Source organism: Tupaia chinensis, unplaced genomic scaffold (assembly GCF_000334495.1).
Source record: "Tupaia chinensis unplaced genomic scaffold, TupChi_1.0 Scaffold000539_1, whole genome shotgun sequence".
NCBI classification, from domain to species: domain Eukaryota; kingdom Metazoa; phylum Chordata; class Mammalia; order Scandentia; family Tupaiidae; genus Tupaia; species Tupaia belangeri.
In genome coordinates, this window is record NW_006160052.1 from 2,776,908 (window position 1) to 2,787,041 (window position 10,134).

A 10,134-nucleotide genomic window follows, 5' to 3' on the forward strand; every position below is an offset into this window, starting at 1 on the left:
AGCGACAAAGCCATTACACTAACTGCTGGTTCCCCAAACATCTCTCTTAAAAAAAAAAAAAAATTGGTGAGCTATGAGATGGTGTTGAAAGGGTAGAAACTTAATTACGGTATTAAGAGGGGAAGCCTTTGGGAGGTAATTAGAATTATATAAAGTCATCAGGGTGGGGCCCTAGGATTGAGTCTTGGTAGCTTTTATTTATTTATTTTAAAATATTTACTATCGCACACACATGCTCACCAGAGAGAGACAGAGACAGAGAGATGGGAGAGTGAGAAAACATCCCTTAGAGGGGATGATCATGCCACAGTTCCTTCTCCTTCATTCTCCTCTCGAGATTTTGGGCATGCACACCATTCTCCTCTTGGGATTTTGGGCACACACACCCCGTGTGGTTTTCAAGCTTCTGGGTTCCAGATGCAAACTGCACAGAAGGCCATGCGGGATCCAGCACCTTAACCACCATGCCATCTGCCATCTGTCATAATTTTTTGTTTTTTTTTAAGAATAATTTTATTCAACTTTATTTATTTTAATTTGACCAGAGAGGGACAGAGTGAGAGAGAGAGAAAGTGAGAAAGCAAGCCATCAGGTCCAGGACTCGAACCGTGGTCAGCCATGTGGGAGTCCAGCACTTCCAGCCACCATGCCACTTGCTGGCCCAGTAATTTTTATTTTTTTTTCCCTCATAGGGTGTGTACACTTCTTGAAGACAGACAGAGGAAGAGAGAAGGAAGGTGAGAATTCATCCCCCCTTGGGGGCGGGGGTGCTGACCATGCCATAATCCCTTCTCTAACCTCTCAGGATTCTGGGCCTACATGCAGGCACACCTGATGTGATTTTCAAGCCACCGGGTCCAGGACTTGTACTGTGGTCGACCACGTGGGAGTCCAGTGCCTTAGCAACTACACCACCTGTTGGCCCCATCGCTAGTAGCTTTTTGTTGTTGTTATGGCCAGAGGGTGCGTGAGCGTTTGCCAGAGAAGGTGAGCGAGCGAGTGAGCATGGTCACTCTGCGGTCCTTTTCTTCCACTTCTCCATCCCATCGGACAGTGAGCATGCATGCGGGTAGAGAGCGGCCAGGTCTGGACAAAGCACTGGCGCCTTTGTGCTGACGCTGCAGGGCAAGTGGAAGCTCGAACGAGGCACGATCTACCTCTTGCACTGCAGGGCCATGTAAATGAAAGGAAGCTGAGGTCAGCCAGAGAAGGCCAGGGGAGACTTGTCTAGAACCACGGGACACCAGATGCTCCACGGCTGCCATCAACAATAGGAGACACCTGGCTTTACCTTCCATTTCCACCACCCCCCCCCCATAGAGAATAAACCTGGGAAAGGCTCAGGGCCGCGGTGATCTCCATCAGAGACGTCCGGTTCGCCTGATGCCGCTTTTCTCTGCTTGGGGTGTCTGTCTGTCCTTTCTGCACCCACCGCCACTCCCACTCGAGGACCATGTCCGTGCCTTGCAGGCCGAGGTGCATGCACATGTTTGAAGCACAGCAGGCCACGTGGGGGTCGGCTCCCTACACACAGTGCTCACCACTGTGCCCCAGGGCCAGCCCAGGTCCTGGCCGTTGTCTAAGAGCACACAGAGGCACCAGCGCAGACACCCAAGCTCTGGGCATGCAATGCCCTGCACGGCCTCAGGACTCTCCCGAGTGCCCACCGACAAGAAGACCCTAATCCGGGCCCACTCAGGTCAGGGGCGAGCCCACTTGCTTACTAGCTGTCTGGTCTTCTGGCAATTTGCAAAACCTCTTTGTGTCTCAGCTTCGCCACTTGGTAAGCAGGAATATTATTAATACTCACCTCACTTGCCTGTCAAAAGGGCTCGTTTCTGACACCGCAGCCGCTGTGGCACAGCAGTAATGGTATGCCCTGCAGGGCTGGAAGCCACAAGCCTACTGTGGGTTTGGATTCCCCAGGTCAACCTGAAAACACACTGGGATAGGAGGCCACCCAAGAGCCTGAGGAGCTGGAGGGCTGGGGAAAGGGCATTTCAAAACAGTCTTCCAAATTGCGGGGCCTGGGACTAGACCGCAGAGTTAGCCATGTGGGATGCGGCACCTCGGCCACCTGCTGGCCCGGGTTCATTCCGTTCTATCACCGAGTAGTACGCCATTGCGTGATATGCTGTAATGTGTGTATCCGTTCACGAGGTTGTGGTCATTGCAGCTAGAGCTGCCATGGACGTCCTCGTATAAGTCTTTGTGTGGGTACGCGCTGTCTTTTTTTCTTAGGTGATCCTAGCGATGAAATCGCTCAGCCAGGGGCAGAGAGATCTATCTCCGGGTGAGATGTGTTTGTGTATGTGTTCTTGCTGGTATTGTATCCAGGAGGGTAACTCCGGACTCATACAATAAACTAGGAAATTTTTCATTTTGTCTGATGCTCCGAAATACTTGAACTGTATCACATTGATGATGGGTTTAATACAATTTGTCTACAGAATAATCTGGCCTTGATGCTTTTATGGAAGTGTTAAATTTTGTTCTTTCTTCCTATTTAAATTTCTTTGTTTCTTTTCCTATTTTTTTTTGTTTTTTTACTGGTTTTTGCTGTAGGGCACATGCACTTGCCAGAAAGACAGAGAGAGACAGAGAGACAGAAAGCGAGAAATCACCCCCCAGCGAGGACGGCCATCCCGCAATCCCTTCTCCTTCATTCTCCTCCCGGGATCTTGGGTACGCACACACACACGTGCCCGGTGTGGGTTTAAGCCTCTGGGTCCAGGACTCCAACTGCAGTTGACCACGTGGGAGTCCAGTGACTTAGCCATTATGCCATCTGCTGGTCCCTCTTTGTTTCTTTCTAAAAATTATAATTTTGGGGGCCAGCAGATGGCATAACAGTTATGTCTCTGGACTCCCACATGGTTGATCGCAGTTTGAATCCCATACCCAGTGGCTTGAAACTCATGTCAGGCATGTTTGTCTCTGTTTGTCTCTCTCAGGTGAGTACATGCACCTTAAGGCAAAAACCTCTAAAAAAATTATTATTGTTTAATTTGCTATAAGACATGTGTACTCACCAGACAGAGACACAGAGAGAGAGAGGGAAATTGCGAAAGCAAGTTGCCAGGTCCCAGACTTGAACCGTTGTCAGCCATAGGGTAGGTGCGCTTGCAGGAGGAGGAGAGAGACAGAGAGAGGGAAAGTGAGAATCACCCCTAGGGAGGAAGGCCATGCCGCAATCCCTTCCTCACCATTCTCCTCGTAGGGCTTTGGGCTAACGCACGCACACATGTCTAGTATGATTTCCAGGCCGCTGGGTCAGGGCTCTAACCGCAGTGGGCCATGTGGGGTCCAGCGCCTTACCCACCATGCTGCCTGCTGCCCTCCTTCTGTTTCCTCACTGGACTGTGGTGTGTTCAGGGTTTTTGGTGGGTCTCCTACCATTCTGCCATTGGTGGTCTTTTTGTTCAGGTGGTTTGTCTCAGTAGAATGTAAACTTTTCCAGGAAAGAATTCCAGGCTCTGTGCCTCTGTGTGTCCGTGGAATATGAGGGCGCGGCACATACCTGTAGTCGCTGGGTGGAAGGAACGCCGATGTCGACCTGTCACATACATCCCAACGTTTCCATAGCTTACGCGTGCACATATGAACCTGTGCCTGCCACGTACCTGGCCACGGCAGTGTTCCTGGGCACTGGGACTTTCTGGGACAGTGACTCAGGGGCACAGGCTCCGTCCACCTGTGGCTCAGCCATGCCCTCTGCATGGAGCTGGCTGGTAGGGGACAGGGATGAGGGTGTCTGACGGTGAATTACCTTGGTCTGGAAGTGACACTCAGCACCTGACTGGTTTCCTAGGGAGTCACAGGTGACCTGACCTGTCTGCAAAAGAGGCTGGGAATTGTAGTCCCTGGGTGGGCGGCCGCTGCCCGACTGTGTGCCAGGGACCAGGGAACGAGGTCTGCCGGCGGGGCGTTCACTGTCTTTCTCACGGGAGCATGGCCTGAGGTTTGCATTGCCTTTCGCGGCTCGCGGCTGGAAAGCTCGTTACTCGGCAGCGTTTCTCTCCCGGGTACCAGAACATCACGGTGTATGCACCGAACACGTCCAGGGCGACGTCAGAGTCCCAAACAGACAGTGCCAGCAGTCGAATATTCATCCAGATACCAGAGAAAGTCCAAATATTAAGGAAGCTTAAAAAATATGTATCAAATAGTTCCTTCACGTTTTCCTTTTCTTTTTTTTTTTTGTTGGTCACGCCAATGACCATACTTTAAAACCAAGATTTTTTATGCTATTTGACGTGAAATTGCATGTAATATGAATTATACTGTAGTTTAAAAAAAGGAGGAATAGGGACCAGCAGTTGATGTAATGGCTATGTCACTGGACTCCCATGTAGTCGACCGTGGTTCGAGTCTCGGACCAGTGGATTAAACTCACGCGGGGAGAATGGAGGAGAAGGACCGTACTTTAAAACCAAGATTTTTTATGCTATTTGACGTGAAATTGCATGTAATATGAATTATACTGTAGTTTAAAAAAAGGAGGAATAGGGACCAGCAGTTGATGTAATGGCTATGTCACTGGACTCCCATGTAGTCGACCGTGGTTCGAGTCTCGGACCAGTGGATTAAACTCACGCGGGGAGAATGGAGGAGAAGGGATTGCGGCTTGGCCATCCCCCCGGGGGGTAATTTCTCGCTTTCTGTCCCTCTGTCTCTCTGTCTCTCTCTGTCTTTCTGGCGAGTGCACATGCCCTGTAACAAAAATCTCTCCAAAAAACAAAGTACAGTCAGTGGCTTTAGCACACTCACCAAGTTGTCCAGGCCAGCCCTCACTGTCCAGTTGCAGACCATTTCTGTCACCTCAGGAAGGACCCTGTACCTGCCAGGGACACCTTCCTTCCCCAAGTCTCTGACAGCCACTGTCTTCCTTGTCTTCCTGGATTTGCCTGTTCTGGACACTTCAGATACATGGGATGACCTGGGGCCAGCCCGTGGCCAGGTGGGGAAGGCAGCTGGATCCCACATGGCTAACTGTGTGGTTCGAGTCTTAGACCTGGTGGCTTGAAAAACATGCTGAGCACATGGGCATGCGTGCCCCAAATCTCAAGAGGAGTCTGGAGCAGAAGGGATTATACCCTTGGGGGTGCTTTCTCACTTTTCCTCTCCCTGTCTGGTGAACCCATGTGCCTTATAGCAAACTGAAAAATAATAATTTTTTTTTTGAGAGGGCTTGCTATAGGACACGTGCGCTCGCCAGAGAGACAGAGAGAGACAGAGAGACAGAAAGCGAGAAATCACCCCCCGGGGGAATGGCCACGCTGTAATCCCTTCTCCTCCATTCTCCTCTCGGGATCTTGGGCACGCACGCACACGTGCCTGGTGTGAGTTTTAAGCCACTGGGTCTGAGACTCAAACCATGGTCAACTACATGGGAGTTCAGCGACATAGCCATTACGCTAACTGCTGGTCCCCAAAAATAATAATTTAAAAAGTGGAATCATACCCTATGTGGCCTTGAGCATATTTTTTCCTTTAGCATAATGTTTTCAAGGTTCTTCCACGTTGTAGCTTAGATCAATGTTTCATTATTCTTTATGGTGAATAATTGCACATTGAATGGATAGACTACATTTGGTTTAGCGATCATTATTCTCTGAAAAAGTTTAATTGTGTGGGGCCAGTGGGTGGTGTGGTGGTTAAGGTGCTGAACACTCCCGCATGGCTGACCACGGTTCAAGTCCCAGACCTGGTGACTTTCTTACTCCCTCCCCACTTTGGGTCTCTTGTCAAATTAAAATAACTGATGAATAAATTTTAAAAAATAATCCTTTAAAAAAAAAGTTTACTTGTGGTGGCTGGCAGGTGGCCTGGTGGCTAAAGGTGCTAGATTCCCACATGACTGACCATGGTTTGAGTCCTGGACTTGGCAACTTGCTTTCTCGCTTTCCCTTTCTCTATCTCTCTCTCTGTCTCTTTCTGGTCAAGTTAAAATAGTAATAATAACCAATGGAATCAAAGAAATCATTTTAAAAAGTTTAATTGTGGGGGCCAGCAGGTAGCATGATAATTAAGGTGCTGGACTCCCATATAGCGGGCCACAGTTTGAGTCCCAGCCCTGACAGCTTGGAAATCATGCCATGCACATCTGCATGCGTGCCCCAAATCCCAGGAGGCAAGTGAACGCGAAGGGATTGCAGAGTGGCCATCTCTCCTGGGAGGTGATTTCTCATTCTTCCTCTCATTGTCTCTCTCTCTCTGGGAAGTGCATGTGCCCTACAGCAAAAAACTTAAAAAAAGAAAAAGAAGAAACAATTGTGGCAAAATACACCTAAGATAAAATTTGCTATTTTAAGTGTGCAGTTGAATGGCATTAAGAACATCCATCTTGTGTAACCATCACTACCACCCATCTCTAGAATGTCTCCTCTCTCGCAACACTGAGCCTGAACTCATTAAACAGGGCGCCCGTTGCTCCCTCCCGGCCTCCCTTCTCTTTGTGACTGGCTTATTCCAGTCAGCTTTGTATTGTTAATGTGTATCCATATTGCAGCACGGGCTGGACTCCCTCCTTTCGGCAGCTTGCGTCCCACTGTGCGCACCTCGCTCTGCTGAGTCACTCGGACGCTGATGGACACTTGGGTCGCTTCCACCTTTGGGCTAGTGCGAACAGGCCTCTGTGAACATGGGTGTGCAGATGTCTGACGGAGACCCTGCTGTGGACCCTTTCGGGTGCGTACCCAGGACCTGCACTGTTGGAGCAGACCGTGAGTCCGTTTACCTTCCGAGAAACCGCCTACTGTGTTTCAGCGGCACCTTTGCATTCCCAGCGGCGCAGGGTTCCAGTGCTCACACCCTCACCAGCTCCGGCTTCAGTCATTCATTTGAAGCAGGCAGTCACTGAGCACTTACTGTGCCAAGACCCTGGGGAGAAACGGAGGTTCCCACATGGTAAGTTCCGGCTCTCAGGAACTCAGCCAACAACGGGAAACAGCTGTGCTGGGGAGAGTGCGTTAATGCGGGGCTGAGGCCATGACGGGGCTGGAGCAGAGCTCCACCACACAGGCAGGAAGCTGGGGATCACGTGGGGACGGCTTCACACAGGAACCGACCCTTGAGCTGGATTATTTATTTATTTATTTATTTATTGTAGAGGTTTTTGACTTAGGGCACATGTGCTTGGGGGTAGTGGGGTTGGTGGGGAGACAGAGACAGGGCGAAAGTGAGAAATCACCCCGCAGGGGGAATGGCTACACCACAATCTCCCTCCTCCTCCATTCTCCTCCTAGGATCTTGGACACGCACACACATGTGCCCTGTATGAGTTTCAAGCCACCGGGTCCAGGACTCAAACCACAGCTGGCCAGCCATGTGGGAATCCAGCGACATAACGCTACTCCATCTGCTGGTCCCATCGAGCTGGACGTTCAAAGGCGCCTGTGTGGGAGGTGGGAGGAGGACGGGTATTCTAAGGGACAGGGTGGCAGCGGTGGCCAGTCTCCAGGATGGCTTCTGGGGTAGCCCGGTTCTTCTCGCGTCCTGGTGTTCAGGGTCTGGTGTAACCCTTCCGCACACTGACTAGGTCTGACCCGTGAAACCAGTAGGATATTGAGAAATAACGGAGCATGACTCAGGCTTCCCGCCTGCTCCCTCCTGGTTTTCTGGCTCGGGGAGCTCGGCTGCCTCGTCCTGAGGGACCTCTGGAGAGTCCCGAGTGAAGAGGAACAGGGCCCACCCCCAGCTCGTCAGTGTGAGAACGCCAGGATCCACACGACACGCGAGGAAGCCACCCGGGGCCCCAGTCCTCCAGCCCAGCTGCCTCTGATGGCCACCTTGTGATGCCCTCCAGCCAAAGCAGCCCCCCAAGCTGCTCTCCGGTTCGTGACACAAACACTCAGGACCCAAAACACCGTGCAAGAGCCTACTGTTCACATTTATTGTTGTTTAAGCCATTAAGTTTTTTTAAAAAAATAATTATCTATTTAATTTTATTTATTCATTCATTTATTTTAATTTGACCAGAGAGACACAGAGAGAGAGAAAGTGAGAAAGCAAGCTGCCAGGTCCAGGACTTGAACTACAGTTGGCCATATGGGTGTTCAGCATCTCAACCACCAAGCTACGTGCCAACTCTGCCATTAAGTTTTTAAAAATTATTTTATTTAACTTTACTTATTTTAATTTGGCCAGAGAGGGATAAAGTGAGAGAGAGAGAGAGAGAGAAGGAAAGTGAGAAAGCAAGTCGCCAGGTCTGGGACTCATATCACAGCTGGCCATGTGGGAGTCCACTGCCCTTAATCACCATGCCACCTGCCGCCCCCATTAAGTTTTTTTTGGAGAGGTTTTTGCTATAGGGCACGTGCTTTCACCAGACAGACAGAGACAGAGAGACAGAAAGCGAGAAATCACCCCCCAGGAGGGATGGCCACGCCATAATCCCTTCTCCTCCATTCTCCTCTCGGGATCTTGGGCACTCACGCACACGTGCCCGGCGTGAGTTTTAAGCCACCGGGTCCGGGACGCGAACTGCAGTTGAAACGTGGGAGTCCAGCGACATAGCCATTACCAGCTAACTGCTGGTCCCCCATTAAGTTTTTTAAAAATTATTTAAGTTTGCTATAGTGCACGTGTGATCACCAGAGAAAGACAGACAGATGAGAGAGAGAGAAAGAGAGAAATAGAGAGGGAGAAAGGGAGGGAGAGAGGGAGGGAGAGAAAGTGAAAAAACAGAAAACGAGTCACCAGGTCTGGGACTCGAACTGTGGTCAGTCACGTGGGAATCCAGTGCCTTAACCACCACATCACCTGCCAGCCCCAAGTCATTAAGTTATTTATTTAATTATTTAAATTTGGCCCGAGAGGGACAGAGAGAGAAGGAGAAAGTAAGTCACCAGGTCCAGGACTTGAACCATAGTCGGCCACATGGGAGTCCAGCACTCCTAACCACCATGCCACCTGTCAGCCCCAGTCATTAAGTTTTGAAATAACTTGTTACATGGCAAGAGATGACGAATACAGCTAGACTCATGAAAATATCTGGCACATTTTGAAAATGGTAAGAAATTCACTAAGGCTGGTATCCAGTGGTCGCGGCCAGAAACTTGAAGTTCAAGTTGCCAGTGAAACCCACACCCCAAGGTTCTCAGCAAGAGTGGGCGAGGGAGCCACCTGGTGGTGGAAGGTGTGTTAGCCTCGCTTCCTCCCATTCCCCTTCTCTGGACACCTTGTTTTTGTGCCAGGACCATAGTGAGGTTTATGAATTCACCATTGGGCTACAAATGCACTTGCTAATAGATAACCTTTGAAAAATGTCAAGTTAAGGCCTTCATTTCCTCTTTGATTATTTCAGTTTCACTCGCAGTGTCTCCCGTCTGCCTGTGATCCCAGGGAAAACTTCAGTGGCACGAGTGAGGACTCAATGCTGAAAAGCAGAAAGAGCGAGCTAGAATCCAGTTTTTAAAAATGAGGCTGGGGCCAGCAGATGGTGCTGCAGTTACATTGCTGGACTCCAACATGGCTGACCGTGGTTTGAGTCCGGGACCCATGGCTTGAAACTCACTTGCTAGGTGTGTGTGCGTGCGTGCCCAAGGTCCCAGAAAGAGAATGGAGGAGAAAGGATTGAGGCGTGGCTATCCCCCCAGGGGGGCGGTGATTTCTCACTTTCCCTCTCACTGTCTCTCTCTCCAGTGAGCACACACACCCTAAGGAAAAATCCTCTACCAAAAAAAAAAAAAAAGGACTCAGGGGCAGCACAGTAGTAACGCAGCTGGACTCATATAGCAAAGGTCCTGGGTTTGAGCCCCAGAACCCCCCTGAGTGTGTTGGGTGTGACTGTGCTCAGGAACTGGGTCAGCTGAGACTGGAGTGTCCCCACCATACAGACCCTGTTGGGGATCCCCGTCTTTCTGTCTTTTTGTCTCTCTCTTTTCTCTCTCATGAGGAAATAAACTTGAAATCTGAGTTATACCAATGGTGGAATTTTAGGTAGGTAGAATGTCGAAGAAAAAAAAATTTTTTTTTTTTTTAGAGGTTTTTGCTATAGGGCGTGTGTGCTTGTCAAAAAGACAAAGCAAGGGAACCAGCAGTTAGCATAATGGCTATGGGGCTGAACTCCCATGTAGTTGAACGCAGTCTGAGTCATGGATGCGGTGGGTTAAAATCATGCCAGGGGCACGA